Source organism: Thalassophryne amazonica, chromosome 5, assembly GCF_902500255.1.
Source record: "Thalassophryne amazonica chromosome 5, fThaAma1.1, whole genome shotgun sequence".
Taxonomy (NCBI): Eukaryota; Metazoa; Chordata; class Actinopteri; order Batrachoidiformes; family Batrachoididae; genus Thalassophryne; species Thalassophryne amazonica.
The window spans coordinates 12,369,217-12,391,399 of NC_047107.1; the positions used below are offsets into that span (position 1 = coordinate 12,369,217).

The following is a 22,183-nucleotide window of genomic DNA, read 5'->3' on the forward strand; positions in this document are numbered from 1 at the left end:
GCCCTTCTCCTCCGATCACTCAGTTTAGATGGGCGGCCAGCTCTAGGAAGGTGGATCTGAACTTTTTCCATTTACAGATGATGGAAGCCACTTTGGTCGTTGGGATCTTCAAAGCAGTAGAAATGTTTCTGTACCCTTCCCCAGATGTGTGTCTCAAGACAACCCTGTCTCTGAGATCTACAGACAATTCCTTTGACTTCATGCTTGGTATGTGTAGACAGGTGTGTCTCTTTCCAAATCATGTCAAGTCAACTGAATTTGCCCCAGGTGGACTCCAACAGGGCACTGCAGTCTTGTTTGAACCCTGTGTGATATCACGGGATTTGACCACTTATGGGGACAGCCAGTCCCATTGTGCAATATACAGGTGCACTGTTTTGTTTTTGGCTGCAATCGCCGAAGCAGTCGCGAAAAGTGGGTTTTTTCGGTTCCCAGTGGAGAAGGGAAGACAAAGCAAGTGGGAGACATCCTGTCATTAAGTGTTAGCCTACACAGCTAACCAGAGTAGCTGCATTCTCTCGCCTGCAAAACCGCCTTGAGCTCTGGCTCATAAACAAACCACAGCACATGTCCACTTTCCCACCGCATTGTCACTTTTTCTTTGCATTTTCACTTTGTTTGAGTGCAATTTGCTCAAAAACGCAGAAAAATGCTGTTTTTCCCCAGAAGTAGAGAAATTACATCATATGCGTCATATTTTACACCTTTAACACCCGCCATCAAACAAGACTGCGGTGCCCAATGAAGCTGTAGAAACATCTCAAGGACGATCAATGGAAATAGGATGCATCTGAGCTCAATTTTGACCTTCATGGCACAGGTTGTGAATACTAATGTACATGTGATTTCTTGTTTGTTTGGTTTTTTTTTTTAATAAATTTGCCAATGTCTCAAACACACACACACACACACACACACACACACACACACACACACACACACACACACACACACACACACACAAAAAAATAATAAAACTTTTTCTCACATTGACATCATGGGGTAATGTGTATAGAATTTTGAATGTGGAAAAAAAAAATGACGCCTTTCCGGATGCACTGTAATAATACTTTCATCAAAGCAGATGTTGACGTTTTTGTCTGTGTTGCAGTCCACAACACCAGATAAGTTTGACTGTCAAAGTGTGTGTACCTTCAACATTACATGGAGATATATACATGAAAAGACAAATAAAAACATCTGACTATTCAGTAACAAAATCTGAAAGTGTAAAGGCCTAGCTGTTCAGAAAATATGTTTATTTGTAAATGTTACCGTGTGGTTCATAGTGAAGATGTTCAGATCTGCATGATGGTATTGATGATGTCATCACTGGGACATACAACTTTATAAATCATAAAAAGACAACAACATGTTAAAGCACAAACATCTCCACTGTACCAACTATAATTGTAATGTTTAAATGACGTTTGTGCAAGTCTCGTGCAATATGTGCAGTTGTTCACTACTGTTGGCCTGTTAGCTGCTGAACTAGCTCTGATTTGCAGATTGTCCGCTAATATTGCCCAAGCATGCAAATTTGTCATTTTATGAACATAGACACAGGCAGAAAGTTGAAGTGAGACAAAAGTTTGCTATACAGATAAGAAAGACATGACTGACAACAACACTTACAGAGAACAGTGGAACTTTCTAACTTAGTAGTCTTGGTGGATTGTCAGGATGCCAGTCTGTTTCCAAGGATCATATCCACAATAAAAGGAAACCTTCCATTGTACTGATTTCTTACATTTTCAAATCCTCAGTTGCAGTTGCTTCAAAGAGTTTACAAATGGCAGGCACAAAGTTTTTATTGGTCGTAAAAACCCCTTCCTTAATCCCGTCATACTCACTGACATCACTGGTTCTTAATAGGTTCTTACCTCTTGGCCCAGCAAAAAGTTGGTGTTATTTGGAACCTCTTCTAAAATGGTAATAATTAACTGTTAGCTAAATATTATCTTTGTGCTAAATTGTTTTTATAAAGCACATGAAAATTCAGTAAGGTATGCCTTCTATAATACATTCCAATTCTAAGGTAGAACTCTACTAGTGTATACTAAAGTATGTCTAAATATCTAAAAAAAAAAAAAAATAGTAGAGTAGAGCCACTTAGGTGTCTGGTCTTGAGAACCAGGAATGGTAGGTTGAAAAGCTTTTTTATCCGATGGGAACTCTCCCTACCCACCTAAGCAGCTCAAGAAAATGGACAGCATGTATATAAGTGATATTTACACAATCAGGGTAGTAAGCAACATATACAAGAAATATAGTTACTACATGATATTATAGGAGTTAGCTTCTAAAACCTAAATATTCATACATGAGAAGATTGGAGTACACGTTTACCTAGTCTGTAGACTTCTTGGCCCTTTGTGGAACGAGTTGCCCACCCCTGGTCTACATGCTATCTAATGGAAACCTCACACTTAGATACTATCTGCTGATATCGATTAAAGAACCCATAAACTGTAGAACCATTACAAATCTGCACCATGTAAAATAAAAGTGTAAATCACGAAAGTAAGCCAACTATAGCTAGATGGCTATAGTATCTATATATAGATACTATAGCTAGTTAATTTAGCGATTAGCCAACCGTACCTTGCTAGCCAACAAGGTTAAACAAAGCCAGTAAATATTGTACAAAGTACAATAGCGTAATTTTACCCTACATTAATGGTATTAACAAATACATATAACAACAAATGTATACAAAAGTGTGTATTAACGTTAGCATCCCAAACAGAACAGAACTGTATTGTTAGCTATGATGACTGGTGCTGCAGCCAGCTTGATGAGCTAGCGTTAGTTGTTAGGTTTAACTAATTATACCCCACTCCTCCATTTTTATCCCTTATATATATATATATATATACGAGGTATCTTATAAAACTAACCAGCAGTTTTATAAAAAAAAACTATGTGGATTTGATTGACGTGCGATTACACCAATCATGCTTGAACCCTCGTGCGCATGCGTGAGTTTTTTCACGTGTGTCGGTGACGTCATTTCCCTGTGGGCAGGCCTTGAGTGAGATGTGGTTCCGCCCTCTTGGCTGAATTCCTTTGTTTCACACGCTGCTCGAGACGGCGCGCGTTGCTTTATCAAAATTTTTTCTGGACCTGTGAGGAATATCCGAGTGGACACTATTCGAGAAATTCAGCTGGTTTTCGGAAAAGTTTAACGGCTGATGAGAGATTATGGGGTGTTTCTGTCGCTGTAAGGACTTCCCACGGAGCGGGACGTCGTGCAGCGCTTCCAGGCGCCGTCATCGGCCTGTTTCAAGCTGAAATCATCCTAATTTAAGGCTCTGTTGACCCAGGACGTCGTGAGAGAACAGAGAAGATTCAGAAGAGGCCGGCATGAGGAGTTTATGCGGACATTCCACTGTTTAAGGTCATTTTGTAATGAAAGACGTGCGCGCAAATTCGCCGAGTCGTTTCCGTGACGACTCGGTGAATCTGTGTGCGCCGTGACAGGAAAAACACCTCCATGTTGAAAACCATTTGTAAAATTCAGGCGGCTTTTGATGGCTTTCAACAAGTGAGTAACTGAGAAATTGTTTAACAGCTTGGGCATGTTCCAACTTGTCCGTTAAATTTTCCAACGGAGGTGTTTTTCCTGTCGCGACCCCCCGCGGTCGGGTCCGGCCCGACATGCGACTCTGCCCGCACGTTCTTTCATTACAAAATGTCCGTTAACAATGGAATGTCCCAATAAACTCCTCATGCCGACTTCTTCTGAAAGTTCTCTGTTCTCTGACGACTTACTGGGTCAACAGATCCTGAAATGTGGAAGTTTTCAACTTGAAACGGCGAGACGCTGCCGCCTCGAAGCGCAGATCGCCGTCAGGCGCCGTGGACCGTCCTTAAAGCGACACTACCAGACCAAAATCTCTCATCAGCCATTAAAATTTTTACCGAAAACCAGCTGAATTTATCGAATGGTGTCCACTCAGTTGTGCCTTACAGTTTTGAAAAAAGTTTGATCAAACAAAGCAGCAGTCTCTGAGCCATTCCTAAACAATGAAAAAATGACGAGAGGGTGGGCCACTCCTCACTCAAAGACTGCCCACAGGGGAATGACGTAACCGACAGGCGTGAAAAAACTCTTGCATGCCCACGAGGGTTCAAGCATGTCTGATGTAATCACACGTGATTCAAATCCATATGGTTTTGAAGAAAAATAATACGGTCGGATACTTTTCTAATAGACCTCGTGTGTATGTATATATATATATATATATATATATATATATGATAGACTGAACACAGTACCATTGTGAGTATGCCCAGTAGTTCCCATGTCATGATGCTGCTTGCTTGTAATTTGTAGCAACCTGGTGTATAATCGTGTACAACACCATAATACACAACTCAAGGTTGTTTTTCACTGACTTGAATAACCTGTTTTTTTTGTGTGTGTGGGTTTCTTTTTTGCCTGAAGTCCACATACACTTTTAATCACAGTGCTCTTCGTCAGCACAGCAACAGCGAGCAGAAGCTCACAAAGGAGGCCAGGGTGAATGACCTCCTCCCATTGCTCACCCTTCCCTCCACTGTAACACTGCAGCCACCGCCACCCAGTGCATTTCCATGACAACGTGGCGACTGGGAGAAAGGTATGGAAATGTCAAACACTTGATGGGCTCACATCATCACACACAAAAGCAGAGAGACCTCCATGTGGAGTTAAAATGGAGGGTTTTTTTTTTTTTCCCCCTGGAAAAACAGCCCAGCAGAACAGAACAACCCCCCAAGAACAACCTGAAATAAAGCCCAAGAATGTCACTTTCTCTTCTGTGAAATGCACTGAATTGTGAACTTACAGGGCAGCAAGAGAATAATAAACTTGAAGGAGCACTCAGAGAGAGCAACACCCACATGTTACATCTTTGACACCATCCATGGATTCATTTTTGTTCATTTTCTGATCCCACTTATTCCAATTAAGGAATTAATGTTCTATAGCTTTGTTTCAAAGACTACACCTGTCGGGCATTTTTATGGTCAGAATGGGTATGGATGCCATCACTCAATGCTGAGACACACCTGATTCACCCCCCGGATTTCTTGAATCATTACCGAATCTGAAACAGACAGACAGCAGGGTTAGAAATCCTTCAAGAAGGACTGATCACAATGTTCTTTGGTCGCTCTGTGTATTAAAACCTGCCAAACCTGATTCAGGTGGTTGGCTATGTGAGCCATCTTGAATGTTCTCCATGACCTAGTAGTCTAATGTGGAAATAATAGGCACAAATGAAATCCTTGACTTCGAAACCCTGAGGATAGACATCAATTTTGTTGTCATACCCCAAAATGGAGAGGAGCTGAAACTCCTCTCCAAAACCACACAGCCTGTGGGTCTGGGCTATCTTGGATTTTTGGATCAATGCATCACAGAGAAAGCTCAGTCTTGATATTATCCTATTCATGCATCCTCACTATTAAATAATGCTGCTAAACCCTGGATCACAAAGGGACTGCTGAATGCCAATAAGAATAAAACATTTTTTGTACAAGCAATTCTTAAAACTCACATTTGAGGATGAGAGCAAATAGAAGACATACAAAAAAGCTTAGCAATATTATGCAAACTTGCAAAAGGCAGAAACATGGAACATACTGAATAGTATTATAGAAAATAATCCTAAATCAAATAACTACCCAACATACTTTACTTACTTACAACAAAGATGAATGTAACATGAGCCAAGTAGTGAATAGTGTCAATAAATTTTTTGGCTAATGTTGGGCCAGATCTGGCAGCTGAAATTCCACAGACCACATGGGAAAATCAGCAATTAATCACCAGGAATGCGCACGTTTCTTCGCCCAGTAGATGAAAGGGAAATTATTAATGTAGTTAGTACATGTAAAAGTAAAAAGTCAACGGATCATAATGAGGTACATATGTCCTTAGTAAAGCAAATAATTACTGAAATCGCAAAAACATTATCATATATTGTTAATGAATCATTTCAAACTAGAATTGATATTGATAACTAGAAGTGATACCTTTATTTAAATATGGTTGCAATCATCTTTTTTTTCTAACTACAGGCCTGTGTCTCTATCGTCACAATTTTCTAAGATATTGGAAAAACTTTACAACAGCAGAGTGGATAAATTTATAGAACGACACAACTTGCTTGATGAAAGTCAATATTGTTTTAGAGCGAAAAGGTACACTGCACTGGCATTGCTCGATTCAATAGAAGAGATCAATAAACATGTGGACCAAAGGGAAATAGTATTAGGTTTATTTATTGACCTAAGTAAGGCTTTTGTTGGATTAAAAGTTACTTACAAAACCAGAAGCAGTTTGTTAAACTCGGGGACTACTGTTCTTCATATCTGGACATCATTTGTGGGCTTCCAAATTCTGTGTTGGGACCAAAATTATTTATTTTATACATGCAGTTCTCTTTGCAGATGACACAAAACTCTTTTGCTCAGGAGAAAATCTGTAACAACTGTTATCTGATTTAGGAACTGAATCTATGAAGTTAAGAGATGGTTTGATATTAACAAATTCTCATTAAATTTGTCAAAAACTAAATTAACGTTATTTAGAAATTATAAAAGACATACAAATACAGTTAAATATACAAGGGGTAAAGAAAATACATGTTTAGGTGTCATTATTGATAAAAAAAATGATTTGGAAAGCTCATATTCAACATGTTCAAAAGAAGTTATCAAAGAGTATTGCAGTATTAAATAAAGCAAAGTATGTTCTTTATTGCAGAGCACTACATACTTTGTATTGTTCATTGGTTGCACCCTACCTGAGTTACTTTGGGGCAACATGTTGTGTGTTGGGGGGTTTGGCTGGACAAGGTTGGGTTGTTTTGTGTTTATTTTCCTTCCCAGGTGATTTGGGGCTGTTCTCTGAGGAAAATGTGCTGCAGAAGAGTCTCTCTCCTCTGTTACGATGATTGGCTGCATCTGTTGCATTCTCGTGCGGCTCTCTATCAGGACAATCCACGACACCTGTGATGTTCACGTGCAGATCTGAGGACTTCCAGCTGGTACCAATGTAGTGATGAAGAACTACATTTAAACCAGCAGTGAGTTGGATAAGATTGCCGGAGAATACGACCTTGTGACGACCGTGTGGGGACGCTGAGGGCCGTTTCAGAGTCTGACATCGCGCCTGTGAAGGAGGATGAGGGTGAGAGGCAAACATTGTCAGCACATGACAGAGGTGAATATTCTGAAAGGTTTATCCGTGAATGTAAATTGGCGTTTATACGCAGCTATAAGTAATTATTGGTGGAAATTGTTTGGCGTGCTCCTCGCGGCAGTGGCGTGCGGATTAATGATCCTCCACTAGCTGTGAGCAGCAGCCTCTTTGAACTAAGTTTTGAAACCAGACCTAAACGTGTAGCTGATAAGTTTGCCTCTAAACAATATTTCATCTGTTCCTCATTCGCAGAGTACAGTCTGGGAAAGTCACCTGGGGGGGGGGGGTGTTGGCGGAACTCCTGAGTCCTGAACATTCGGACTCCGACTGTTGAGACGCTGAGAGAGCGCGCCGCCTTTTCACCTCACCAGAACTTTAATTATTTAGTATTTCATGTATAGCACAAAGGGAGAAAAATACATGTGTTTTCTTTTTGGAACTGCTTCTGATTATTTCATGCTGGGTTCAGTCAGATACTGGACCGCTCCGCAATCCGCGTCTTATCCATAACACAACATTTATAAAATTACTGTGCAGCCATTATTCATTCTTCAAAAAAGAGCATTAAGAACAATTCATAATGCAGGTTATCGTGACCACACCAACCCATTAAATCTCCAATATTAAAACTTAATGATATGATTTTGTTCAAGACTGTTCAATTAATGTACAAAGTGAAAAATAAACAAGTGCCCTTTAGAATTCAAGAATTTTTTACTGAGAGAGAGGGAAAATATCATTTGCAGGGCTTGTATCATTTTAAAATTGTTGTGAAAGTGTAGTGACACGGACCCACAACAGGGGGCGCAAATGAACGGTCAATAGATGAGCCAAAAGGTAACAATTTAATGTTGTGAAACGTGCACAACGAACATACAGACAATCTCAGAATATAATTACAGTCAAATTACAAAGGTGACGTGTGGGCAGGCTCGAGGATAGAAGACGTCTGTCCTGAGAAGAGCCGGAACCACACGATTTCCGTCCCCACAGAACCTGGTGAATACTGGAGCCGCCAAGTCCCAAATTCCCAGGTGATCACCGTCCCCGACTGTCGGATCTGGTACTGCTGGCGAAGAACAAAGACAGTCAAGTGTGGGTGTGTGTACACCCAGTAACAACAGCGGTGGGAATGCCACCTCCACCTCTCACTCAATATGTTGCAGAGTACCGCAGTGATTCCTCAGGGGAAAAGAGTGCCATCCTACACTCACTCAGCCTCCACAGAAAAAGGAACCGGTACTCCTGCAAACACTCACAATATACAGATATATTGCAAAAGACACAAACGGCTGAGGATATTACCTCCAATGAAGTATGATATCTCGGCGATGAGGTGGAGATGACGTCTGGTCTTTATGGAGTGCGATGATGAAGAATGTGTGACAGCTGTCAGGAATTAATGAGTGACAGCTGTCACTCCCGGCTGTGTCCGTGGCGGCAGCGCCCTCTCGTGCCTGAAGCCCGCACTTCAGGCAGGGCGCCCTTTGGTGGTGGGCCAGCAGTACATTCTCTTCTGGTGGCCCACACAACAAAAATTGCTGGCGCTTGGACTCCCAGGAATGGCTTCTGTGTGTCCATGTGTGGCCCTATAATATGGAATAACCTGATGGATGAACTCAAACGATGTCTGAATATCAATCAGTTTACAAATCAATATAAAGACATGATGTTTTCAAGATATGTATCTGCTGAAGAAGGATGAGTTTTGTGTGTTGCCAGTTGTAAATGTAAATTTGTTTGGTAGCTTTCTTATTGTGTCCTTTAAGCTGAAGTGCTTGAAAATGGGAATGGGAATAGTTGGAGTTTTTACTTCCTCCCACTCCTTTTGGACTAGATAATTTTATTTTTGGTTAAAGGGCTAGGCATTAATAAGATCTGCTTCTGCCTATACCCTTTCAGGCACACAGATGCATTGTAATTTTCTTTCTTCGTTGTAAGTTTTTTGTTGTTGTTTCGGACTGTGTGTGCTGAATTAATTCATAAAAGGAAAAAAAATCTACAGATTGTGACAATTTTGACATGTTTTTGATAAAATATTGCTTGTTTTGCTAAGCCTCTAACTTATATTTGTAATTTGTCATTAATGACTGGGAGATTTCCTTCCAAAATGAAAATAGCTAAAGTAACACAGCTGTTCAAATCCGGTGACAAACATGTTTTTTTTCAAACTATAGGCCAATCTCATTGTTACCTCAGTTTTCAAAAATTTTGGAAAACGTATTTATTAAGAGGTTAAATGATTTTATATCTAAATATCACATACTAAATGAGCAACAATATGGATTTAGAAAAAAAACTGGACTACATTGAAACATATTATGAATGTAACAGAAAACAAGCAATATACTGTTGCATTTTTTTCGACTTACAGAAAGCATTTGATACCACAGATCACACCTTATTACTGGATAAACTATGGAAGTATGGTATCAGAGGATTAGATCACAATTGGATAGCAAGTTATCTGCACAATAGGTATCAGTATGTTCATGTTGGTGGGGTAAATTCTGAATTTTTGAAGTGTACGTGTACGATGCCCCAGGGCTCAGTCCTTGGGCCTTTGTTGTTTCTTTTGTATATTAATGACATATGTTTGGTTTCAAAATTTGTGAATTGCATTTTGTTTGCTGATAACACGGCTGTGTTTTGTAGTGGGGATCATTTGGGATAGGTTCTGGACTTGATGGAGAGGGAACTACAGAAGTTCAAAGAATGGTTTGATTCAAATCAAATCAAAATCAATGTTATTTATATAGCGCCAAATCACAACAAACAGTTGCCCCAAGGCACTTTATATTGTAAGGCAAAGCCATACAATAATTACGGAAAAACCCCAATGGTCAAAACGACCCCCTGCGAGCAAGCACTTGGTGACAGTGGGAAGGAAAAACTCCCTTTTAACAGGAAGAAACCTCCAGCAGAACCAGGCTCAGGGAGGGGCAGTCTTCTGCTGGGACTGGTTGGGGCTGAGGGAGAGAACCAGGAAAAAGACATGCTGTGGAGGGGAGCAGAGATTAAGACATGCTTTGGATTGGAGGGGAGCAGAGATCAATCACTAATGATTAAATTTAGAGTGGTGCATACAGAGCAAAAAGAGAAAGAAACAGTGCATCATGGGAACCCCCCAGCAGTCTAAGTATATAGCAGCATAACTAAGGGATGGTTCAGGGTCACCTGATCCAGCCCTAACTATAAGCTTTAGCAAAAAGGAAAGTTTTAAGCCTAATCGTAAAAGTAGAGAGGGTGTCTGTCTCCCTGATCTGAATTGGGAGCTGGTTCTACAGGAGAGGAGCCTGAAAGCTGAAGGCTCTGCCTCCCATTCTACTCTTACAAACCCTAGGAACTACAAGTAAGCCTGCAGTCTGAGAGCGAAGCGCTGTATTGGGGTGATATGGTACTATGAGGTCCCTAAGATAAGATGGGACCTGATTATTCAAAACCTTATAAGTAAGAAGAAGAATTTTAAATTCTATTCTAGAATTAACAGGAAGCCAATGAAGAGAGGCCAATATGGGTGAGATATGCTCTCTCCTTCTAGGCCCTGTTAGCACTCTAGCTGCAGCATTTTGAATTAACTGAAGGCTTTTCAGGGAACTTTTAGGACAACCTGATAATAATGAATTACAACAGTCCAGCCTAGAGGAAATAAATGCATGAATTAGTTTTTCAGCATCACTCTGAGACAAGACCTTTCTAATTTTAGAGATATTGCGCAAATGCAAAAAAGCAGTCCTACATATGAGGGCTGTCCATAAAGTATAGGTCCTTTTTATTTTTTTCAAGAACTATATGGATTTCATTCATATGTTTTTACGTCAGACATGCTTGAACTCTCGTGCGCATGCGTGAGTTTTTCCACGCCTGTCGGTGACGTCATTCGCCTGTGAGCACTCCTTGTGGGAGGAGTCGTCCAGCCCCTCGTCGGAATTCCTTTGTCTGAGAAGTTGCTGAGAGACTGGCGCTTTGTTTGATCAAAATGTTTTCTAAACCTGTGAGACACATCGAAGTGGACATGGTTCGAAAAATTAAGCTGGTTTTCGGTAAAAAATTTTAACAGCTGATGAGAGATTTTGAGGTGAGACTGTCGCTTTAAGGACTTTTCACGGTGCGAGACGTCGCGCAACGCTCTCAGGCGCTGTCGTCAGCCTGTTTCAAGCTTAAAACCTCCACATTTCAGGCTCTATTGATCCAGGACGTCGTGAGAGAACAGAGAAGTTTCATAAGAAGTCGGTTTCAGCATTTTATCCGGATATTCCACTGTTAAAGGAGATTTTTTTAATGAAAGACGTGCGGGCGGATTGCAGCATCGGCTCAGAGCCGCCGCGACGCTCCGCCACAGGAAAAACACCTCTGTTGGAAGCCTTAAGGACAAGTTGGAACATGTCCAGCTGTTAAACAATTTCTCATATACTCACTCCACTGAAAGCCATCAAAAGCCGCCTGGATTTTACAAATGGTTATCAACACGGAGGTGTTTTTCCTGTGCCGCCGCACCGCGTCGGCTGCGTCCCGACGCGCGGACCCGTCCGCACGTCTTTCATTAAAAAAATCTCCTTTAACAGTGGAATATCCGGATAAAATGCTGAAACCGACTTCTTCTGAAACTTCTCTGTTCTCTCACGACGTCCTGGATCAATGGAGCCTGAAATGTGGAGGTTTTCAGCTTGAAACAGGCTGACGACGGCGCCTGAGAGCGCTGAGCGACGTCTCGCACCGTGGGAAGTCTTTAAAGCGACAGTATCACCTCAAAATCTCTCATCAGCTGTTAAAATCTTTACCGAAAACCAGCTTAATTTTTCGAACCATGTCCACTTCGATGTGTCTCACAGGTTTAGAAAAAATTTTGATCAAACAAAGCGCCAGTCTCTCAGCAGCTTCTCAGACAAAAGAATTCCGACGAGGGGCTGGACGACTCCTCCCACAAGGAGTGCTCACAGGCGAATGACGTCACCGACAGGCGTGGAAAAACTCACGCATGCGCACAAGGGTTCAAGCATGTCTGACGTAAAAACATATGAATGAAATCCATATAGTTTTTGAAAAAAATAAAAAGGACCTATAAGTTATGGACAGACCTCGTATTTGTTTAATATGCGCATTGAATGACATATCCAAATTCAAATAAATTATCGCTTAATTTTGGTAAAACAAACTGTATCACATTTGGAAATAAACTCAGGAATTTATCTATGAATTTACTAGTGCACAATACTGAAATTAAATTTGTAAATGAAACTAAATTTCTCGGGGTTTGTATTGATGAGAAATTGAGTTGGAAAACACATAAATTATGTTAAATCAAAAATGTCATTTTGTATAAAGCACAATACTTCCTCCCCCATCGGTCATTAGTTACCTTATATCGTTCATTACTAGTTCCGTACATGACATATTGCATTGATGTTTGGGGAACCACCTACAAAACAAATACAAATTCAGTATTATTACTACAAAAGAAAGCCATAAGAATTATTAGTAATAAACCATATCTGTTTAAACATTTTAAAATTTTGGGACCTGATTGACTATAGCTTAATGCACATTATGTTTAATGGAAAAAAAAAAAAAAAAATCTTTATCACAACATGTCCAGGACCTGTTCAAAATGAGGGACTCCAGTCATAATTTGCGAGGAACATTATTATTTAAAAAACTGAAGATTTGAACTACAGTAAAAAGTCAGTGTTTCTGTTAAAGGTGTTAATATTTGGAAATTGTTCCCTGATAACATAAAGTTGCTCGGTATGCGAGACAGCCCAAACACAGGAGGTGAGTTCAAAAAAATGTCAAGGTTTGATACACAGTCAGTGAGCCAAACATACAAAAAAAGGAGTAGGTAAGGATTCAACAAAAACACGGTCTATATCCAATAGGGGTGTGGTATCAAACACATGACAGAAGAGTGAAAGGATTCAACAAAAATACAGTCTTTATCCCATTAAGGGCGAGGTGTCAAAAACAGCAGGAGTGGGGAAGGTCTCAACTAAAATACAAACTAACCCTGAACACTTAGAGCCCATGGGAGTGACCTGAACATATTAACTAACAAATAACCTTAAAGAATGTCAATGATCAGTATTATACATACTACCATTACATGAGAAGCATGAGCAACAAACAATGGGCCAGCAAAGACTAACTCAAAATGTGACCTTAAATAACCAGCTGAACTAATGAGACACACCTGAACTGATTACACAACAAGAACATGCAGACAAAAGGAGAACACAAGTGAGCAGCAGAGAACAGACTTCCATAAGCAAAAGTGACTACTATTATTCTGATCACTACTGTATATATTCTGAAAGTACAGGTTGTCCTGAAATAAAGAGACATACTAGTTGATTGTGGGATATAGGGTGAGCTTTTAACAGCAATAATTAAACATTTATGCCAGGCGAGTGAACTGTCCAAAAAATGCCCTCGGACCCCAGAGGACATTTTTAAACAGCTGATTCACAAGTCAAATGAAAATGAAGCCTTGGAGATCAGCCAGAGCTTTGAGGAAACACATCATATCCCTCAAATAATGGGACTAACTGACGGGACACACAGCCACATGCAGGTAGGTTATTTCTGAAGGTCTGTCGTTTTCATTGACCCACAATCAATAACATTACAGCTACCACTTTTATGACTTCTGCTAACTTTTTCTGTGGCTTTTAGGTAGAGCCCTCTGTGAAATCTCACTAAATTTATTTTAAACAATGAACTATTTCAAAATATGACAATAAAGCAGTTTCATGAATAAATGAAACAAACCTTGTGTGTGAGGTCTTTTTACATTTCCTACTTACTTTACTCAACAAAAACCCAAGATTCCAATGTTTTGTGCCATTCAGACCTTTACTCAGAGCTCATCTCCTGCTAAAGGTACCTTTCAAACTTTTAAGAAGAAAAAAATGTCATATCTACTACACCCTGTGCTTTGTTCCCCTGATTTATTCTTAAGGACAAAATTACTAATTAAGATATAAGAATAAAAATAAAAAAAATTCTGTTTTAGGGTGTGAAAAACACTGAGGGAGAAGATGTACAACTACAAATAAGTGGTGACCCTGCAGATCCGCTGGACTGGTTGCTGAAAGGCCACATAAATCCTACACGTCTGACCCCAGAGGAGAAATCTGTTAATGTGAACCTCAGCTCACTCTGTGTAGGAGTAGAAAACACTTCAGGGATTTTGAAGTTGAGGTGGAGGGTGCTACTGAAAGAGAAGCAATTTTCACTTCACCTTTACACCAGTTGTGATAGCAACCTGCTTTGCACTTCATATTTTCTGTCAAAATGAGAGGAACAATGCAAGCAACAACTGGTTGGAGAACGCTGGTCACTTTGATGGCATCTTTCTTCAGCCTGGACCACAAGTCTTGATGCAGAGCCGTTCACAACGGTGGCATTTAAGGAGTACATGTTCAATCACTTCTCTCTCTGAAATGGTCATCTCCATTAACAAAATAATAATTTAAAAAATATGACAAACACATTTTCTCTTTTTTATTAAAGTGAATACAACTTTCTTCTGTATACATATATAAAATAAAAACCTGGTAGGACCACAACAATCTGGTTAAAATAAACTATAGTGCTAAAAACTTTTATTCACTTCTATCAGAGCTTGGCATTACTTCTTAAACTGGCGTTACCTTGAAGTCAGATCATAAAACCAAACCCTAAAGGTGGCTCTTTGTCAGCAAAATAACATACTTCCAGGAAAAAAATTAAAGAAAGGAAACATCAGGGCCAGTTTCTTATATTCAATTTCTACATGTTGCATGGGCTGTAGTTAAAGTTTCCACTGTTATTTTGATTATTCTGAGTGTGCCGATGTGGCAGGTGGCTCACTGTGATTGGTGATGAAATAGTGGACTTACGTAGTAGAGGACCTAGCTGAGACACGTGTGCACATCATTTAGCAGAGGTTAACTCACCTGTTCTAGACTAATATGACCCCAATGAACAACTTGAGATATGTGCAAAGATTTCTATCCAGGACAAACAGCTCAAAATTCCCACGCCCTTTTTCATCCCAAGTGTTACTTCAAATACAGCTGTATTTTCTAAACAACAGCAGCTAGAGATTTTCCAAGGTGTTGAACATGTTGAAAATGACCAGTACATCTTTGGGAGGGTCAAAGAAAATTGTAAAATTTCTGTTTTGATATTTTAAGAGAAAATGGCTAAAATAAATGGGTCAACGTATTACGAAAATGAACATTTTCCAAATATGAAATTTTTATTTTCAATCATACTGTTATTAATGGAATTTGCATTTAAACTGGAAAATACAAAACAAACCTTGTATCTTTGGCAGACAGCAGTATCTAGAGGTCTTAAATGTTTTAAAGATTATCAAGGAACATCCACAACAGAAAGTTTAACATACTAAATATGTGACGATATATATATATATATATATATACTGTATATAGGTCATTTGACCTATTGTTTTTTTTCTTAAAATATCAAAATTAGAAATTTTACACTCTTCTATGACCCTTCTAAACATGCATTGGTCATTCTGAGCATATTGAGTACCTTGGAAAATCTATAGCTGCTGCAGTTTAGAAAATACAGCTGTATTTGAAGCTACACTTGGGAAGAGTGGTCATTTTAGGGCTGTTACATGCTTGTCTCAGCGAGGTCCTAGACTAACTTTGTTCATGTACAGTGGGGCCAAAAAGTATTTAGTCAGTCCGTGATTGTGCAAGTTCTCCTACTTAGAAAGATGAGAGAGGTCTGTCATTTTCAACATAGGTACACTTCAACTGTGAGAGACAAAATGAGAAAAAAAAATCCAGGAAATCACATTATAGGATTTTTAAAGAATTTATTTGTAAATTATGGTGGAAAATAAGTATTTGGTCACCCACAAACAAGCAAGATTTCTGGCTCTCACAGACCTGTAACTTCTTCTTTCAGAAGCTCTTCTGTCCTCCACCTCTTACCTGTATTAATGGCACCTGTTTGAACTCGTTATCTGTATAAAAGATACCTATCCACAGCCTCAAACAGTCAGACTCCAAACTCAACCATGGCCAAGACCAAATGAGCTGTCGACACCAGGAAGAAAATTGTAGACCAGCACCAGGCTGGGAAGAGTGAATCTACAATAGTCAAGCAGGTCGGTGTGAATAAATCAACTGTGGGAGCAATTGTAAGAAAATGGAAGACATACAAGACCATTGATAATCTCCCTCGATCTGGGACTCCACGCAAGATCTCATCCTGTGGGGTCAATGAGAACGGTGAACAAAAATCCCAGAACTACATGGAGGGATCTGATGAATGACCTGCAGAGAGCTGGGACCAAAGTAACAAAGGCTACACACTACACAGAGAGGGACTCAAATCCTGCAGTGCCAGGCATGTCCCCCTGCTTAAGTCAGTACATGTCCAGGCCTGTCTGAAATTTGCCAGAGAGCATATGGATGATTCAGAAGAGGACTGGGAGAAAATCATGTGGTCAGATGAAACCAAAACCAAAAAATGAGTTGCATTCCAAGAACACCATACCTACTGTGAAGCATAGGGGTGGAAACATCATGCTTTGGGGCTGTTTTTCTGCAAAGGGGACAGGGCGACTGATCCGTGTTAAGGGACGAATGAATGTGGCCATGGATCATGAGATTTTAAGTCAAAACCTCCTTCCATCAGTGAGAGCATAGAAGATGCAACGTGGCTTTGTCTTCCAGGATGACAGTGACCCCAAACACACTGCTCGGGCAATGAAGGAGTGGCTCCGTAAAAAGCATTTCAAGCTCCTGGAGTGGCCAAGCCAGTCTCCAGACCTCAACCCCATAGAAAATTTGTTGAGGGAGTTGAAAGTCCATGTTGCCCAGCGACAGCCCCAAAACATACCTGCTCTAGAGGAGATCTGCATGGAGGAATGGGCCAAAATACCAGCTACAGTGTGTGCAAACCTGGTGAAGACTTACAGGAAACGTTTCATTGCCAACAAAGATTATGTTACAAAGTATTGAGTTGAACTTTTGTTATTGACTGAATACTTATTTTCCACCATAATTTACAAATAAATTCTTTAAAAATCCTACAATGCGATTTCCTGGATTTTTTTTTTCTCATTTTGTCTCTCATGAAGTGTACCTATGATGAAAATTACAGACCTTTGTCATCTTTCTAACTAGGAGAACTTGCACAATCAGGGGCTGACTAAATACTTTTTGGGCCCACTTTAAATGTGGAGCTGATGAGTAGGAATGAGAAAGGAGAGCCCAAAGGCCATCAAACAGTTGCCCTATAATGCGTTCAGTTGAGTGGGTACTTTCATCCATAAACTTGGAAAGAAGCCTCTCTTGTCTTTCCAGATTAATCTTGTGCTGCTGTTGCATACTGTACAGGAAAGATCTCTTCTGAGCTGACCGATCACCCAGGAGCTTGGCATAACCAGATGATGGCTTTCGATCTAGAAAGAATGTATAATTTCAGTTAGCAAAGAAAAAAAATGTTTGTTTTTCTCTTTGTGGATCTCTCAGTTGTGTATTTTACCAAAGAATCATCCTGCTTCTGTATTCAAATGTGTTGTAACTCATTCGCACGGCTTTTGACTTCACAAACCTCAAAACAGGAAAACAAAATTGAAATGAAAATATGTTTGTGTCTCAACTGTTTAAAGGACATTAACTGTCATATTCTGCTGGAACTTTGTAATATTACCATTTCTAAAAAATGAAGCACTCCAAATAAATAAATAAATAAATATGCAGTGGCTTTGAATGTTATTTTTTCAACAAGCTCTACAGAAAATTTCAAGAACTCACCGTGGTTTTATTTTGCAGCATGTTACTCTTTAAAAAACTCACTTTTTTGGCTGGAGCCTCCTCTGTGTGGTCTTCAGGTTGTGGAGAGCTGCTGTCATCAATCTCCTCCGACATGTTGTTTACATCATCATCATCATCGTCATCATCTGTATATATGAGAGCAGTAATTAACATGATGTACTAAAGTGAACTAGGATAAAGAGTGTTGGTTAACTGGATGACAGACTGTGTTCATGCACTTTACTCCACTAATAAACTTACGGGACAAATTAACATGAATCTCCATCATTAACTGGAACTAAATCCACACATTTGGCTCAAAGTGTGTCTCGTAAAAAAAAAAAAAAAAAGAGGAATGTTGTGTTTGCGTGATTTTATCAGTACTTACCTCCAGGCTTTCCGTTATCTCGGGTGAAATTTCCTCCAGTGGAAAACTGACTTCTACTCCAGTGTGCTCCTTGAAGAGCGGTCGTCCTCCGATTATTTCCTCATTAAGTCACAATAAGAGAAGCTAGTTGGAGCTGTGCCACTTCTGGTTGTTTTAAGTTTGTCCTTGTAGAAAGCGCTCGTTGCTTCCCAGCAGTTTTTAATTTGCTCAACTGACCTGCTGACTCCGGACACAAGAAGTCTGTGCTGCCAACTTACGTCCGTCAAGCTTTTCCACTTATTTTAAATTATTTTAATACGTTGAGGAGGGGTGTTGTCTCTTGTAAAGTCCAGCTCTGTTTTGCCAGTGCCATTTTCGCGAACACAGAGCAGGAAGTGTCACGTGGTGATGTGATGTAACAGACATGAAAATTCAGTAGGTATATCTTATATATTATATTCCAATTCTAAGGTAGAACGATGCTAGTATACTAAGGTATATCTAAATACAGTGAGGAAAATAAGTGTTTGAGCACCCTGCGGTTTTGCAAGTTCTCCCACTTAGAAATCATGGAGGGGTCTGAAATTTTCATCTTAGGTGCATGTCCACTGTGAGAGATATAATCTAAAAAAAATAAATCCAGAAATCACAATGTATGATTTTTTTGATAATTTATTTGTATGTTACTGCTACAAATAAGTATTTGAACACCTATCAACCAGCAAGAATTCTGGCTCACACAGACCTGTTAATTTTTCTTTAAGAAGCCCTCTTATTCTGCACTCTTTACCTGTATTAATTACACCTGTTTGAACTTGTTACTTGTATAAATTGTTGGGAAAGTGTAGGAACACGGACCCACAACAGGTGGCGCAAATGAACGGACAATGGAGAAAGTCAAATCACAAAGTTTTACTGTTGTGAATCCACACAACAAACACAACAGATTACAAATACAGCAGTAACCGAATTCCAAAGGTGTCGTGTGGGCAGGCTCGACGATAGGAGACGTCTGTCCGAGTCGAACCGGAACCACCCGATTTCCTCTGCCACCGAACCCCGGGGATACTGGAGCCGCCAAGTCCCGAACCCCAGGTGGCCACTGCCTCCGCTCGTCGGATCCGGTACTGCTGGCAAGGAACAGAAACAGTCAGGTGTGGGTGCGGCTGCACCCAGCAACACACAGGGTGGAAACACCACCTCCACCTCTTGTCAGGAAAATACAGGTGAGTGCAGGAATGTGAGTACTTATCCAAAATACAGTCTCCTGCTGTCTTTTCTCTTTCTGTGTAAAGGCAAAAAGTATTTAATGGTCAAAAGATGATTTGTTTGGCTGGATACATTACCTCCTTGGTAGAGCGATATCTCGGCAATGAGGTGGAGATGTCGTCCTGCTGATATACCTCCCTGTTGATTGATATCAGCTGTCTCGTCTCAGGTGATGGGTGACAGCTGTCACCCTGGCTGCTCCTGTGAGGCGGCAGCGCCCTCTGGTGCCTGGAGCCCGCACTCCAGACAGGGCGCCCTCTGGTGGTGGTGGGCCAGCAGTACCTCCTCTTCAGCAGCCCACACAACATAAATGACACCTGTTCACACACTCAATCAAATCACTCCAACCTGTCCACCATAGCCAAGACCAAAGAGCTGTCTAAGGACACCAGGGACAAAACTGTCTGCCTGCACAAGGCTGGGATGGACTACAGGACAACAGGCAAGCAGCTTGGTAGAAGACAACAACTGTTATGATTATTTATTAGAAAGTGGAAGAAACACAAGATGACTGTCAATCTCCCTCGGTCTGGGATTCCATGCAAGATCTCACTTTGTGGGGTAAGGATGATTCTGACAAAGCTCAGAACTACACAGGAGGCCCTGTTCAATGACCTGAAGACAGCTGGGACCACAGTCACAAAGATTACATTAGTAATGCATGATGCTGTCATGGTTTAAAATCCTGCAGGGCAGCAAGGTCCCCCTGCTCAAGCCAGCACATGTCCAGGCCCGTTTGAAGTTCACCAGTGACCATTTGGAAGATCCAGAGGAGGCATGGGAGAAGGTCATGTGGTCAGATGAGACCAAAATAGAGCTTTTTGGAATCAACTTCACTTACCATGTTTAGAGGATGAGAACAACCCCAAGAAAACCATCCCAACTGTGAAGCATGGGGGTGGAAACATCATACTCTGGGGTGCTCTTCTGCAAAGGGGAGACGACAACTGCACCGTATTGATGGGAGGATGGATGGGGTCATGTATTGCAAGATTTTGGCAGACAACCTCCTTCCCTCAGTAAGAGCATTGAAGATGGGTCATGGCTGGGTCTTCCAGCATGACAATGACCCCAAACACACAGCCAGGGCAACTAAGGAGGGGCTCCGTAAGAAGGATTTCAAGGTCCTGGAGTGGCCTGGCCAGTCTCCAGACCTGAACTCAATAGAAAATCTTTGGAGGGAGCTAAAACTCCAAACCTGAAAGATCTAGAGAAGATCTGTATGGAGGAGTGGATCAAAATCCCTGCTGCAGTGTGTGAAAACTTGGTCAAGAACTACAGGAAACGTTTGACCTCTGTAATTGCAAACAAAGGCTACTGTACCAAATATTAACAAATTATTAACAAATATTTTCACAGGTGTTCAAATACTTATTTGCAGCAGTAGCATACAAATAAATTATTCTAAAATCATACATTGTGATTTCCAGATTTTGTTTTTTTTTTTTTTTTTTTTTTTTTTTTTAGATTATGTCTTACAGTGGACATGTACCTAAGATGAAAATGTCAGACCCCTCATGGTTTCTAAGTGGGAGAACTTTCAAAATTGCAGGGTGTTTAAATACTTATTTTCCTCACTGTATCTAAAAAGGAAGAGTAAAATAGAAGAGTAGAAAAGAGTAGAGTAGAGCCACTTAGGTGCCTGGTCTTGAGAACCAGGGATGGTAGGTTGAAAAGCTTGTGCAATAAGGTGCCTCACAGGCAGACAGTCCGACGTGCCATTTACATGGAAGCCTATCGGGTTAGAAACAGGCTTACACCACCTCCTCTGACCCGATCGTAATTTCGATCAGATGGAGCTGTTTACATGGCATGATTTTGATCTAATTGTTCAATCAGATTACTTCTGGTCCATGTAACCGCAGCTACTGACGCCATGTGCCAGAGACAGGACCAGGTTGGCGCAAGTGAAGATGAAGCCAAGGAGAGCGAAGTGACTCTGTGTGGAGCAGCCGAAGGCTCCTTGGGCTTGAATGACACCTGGTAGCCCAGCTTATAATAAAACGTTTGAGGATCCTGGGCCCAGTCTGGGAGGTTAACGCTTTCCAACTTTTTTTTCAAAGAAGACAGGTCAGGGATTGCCATCACTGCCCAAGAGTGGGTGCTAATCACTGTATGGGTGGTAGCCAGGTATTGCTTCTTCAGGTTCTTATACTTTGTACCATGGAAGGAATTGTAGCAGAAGAATTGTTTACAAAACCTTTCAAAGACTAGGAAGTTCGGAAAGCTACCTGCAGAATCCATATTCTGACCGGTCATCTCAGGGCTGAGCAAAACCTGCAGAGAACTGGCCGGTGTGATAGAGTGGAAGGCCCTGGTGATGATGATGGGACTGAACGTCACATAAGACTCTCAGAGGTGTGGCTGTTGGCGCCCGGTCTGCTGGAAGGATGAGCTTGGTGGTGAGAGGTAGTTGTGGATGGCATGGTAACGGAAGGAGTGAACGGCAGAGTTTCTGAGTCATTTGAGTCTACTTCCTGAGCTGATAAATAGTCCTCTGGGCTCCTCACCCAATCAGGAAGCCTCCACCTCTCAAACAAAGCCCCTACAAGTGCAAAGTCTGGAAAT

General features: G+C 40.8%; 1 long non-coding RNA gene across 1 annotated transcript; it reads left to right on the plus strand.

Moving 5' to 3' along the window:
* Positions 1 to 75: 75 nt before the first annotated feature.
* LOC117509737 lies at positions 76 to 20,133 on the plus strand. Its single transcript, XR_004560486.1, has 3 exons — positions 76 to 213; positions 7,849 to 7,851; positions 20,123 to 20,133. It is a non-coding gene; the product is annotated as an uncharacterized LOC117509737 (long non-coding RNA).
* The last annotated feature ends 2,050 nt before the right edge of the window (positions 20,134 to 22,183 follow it).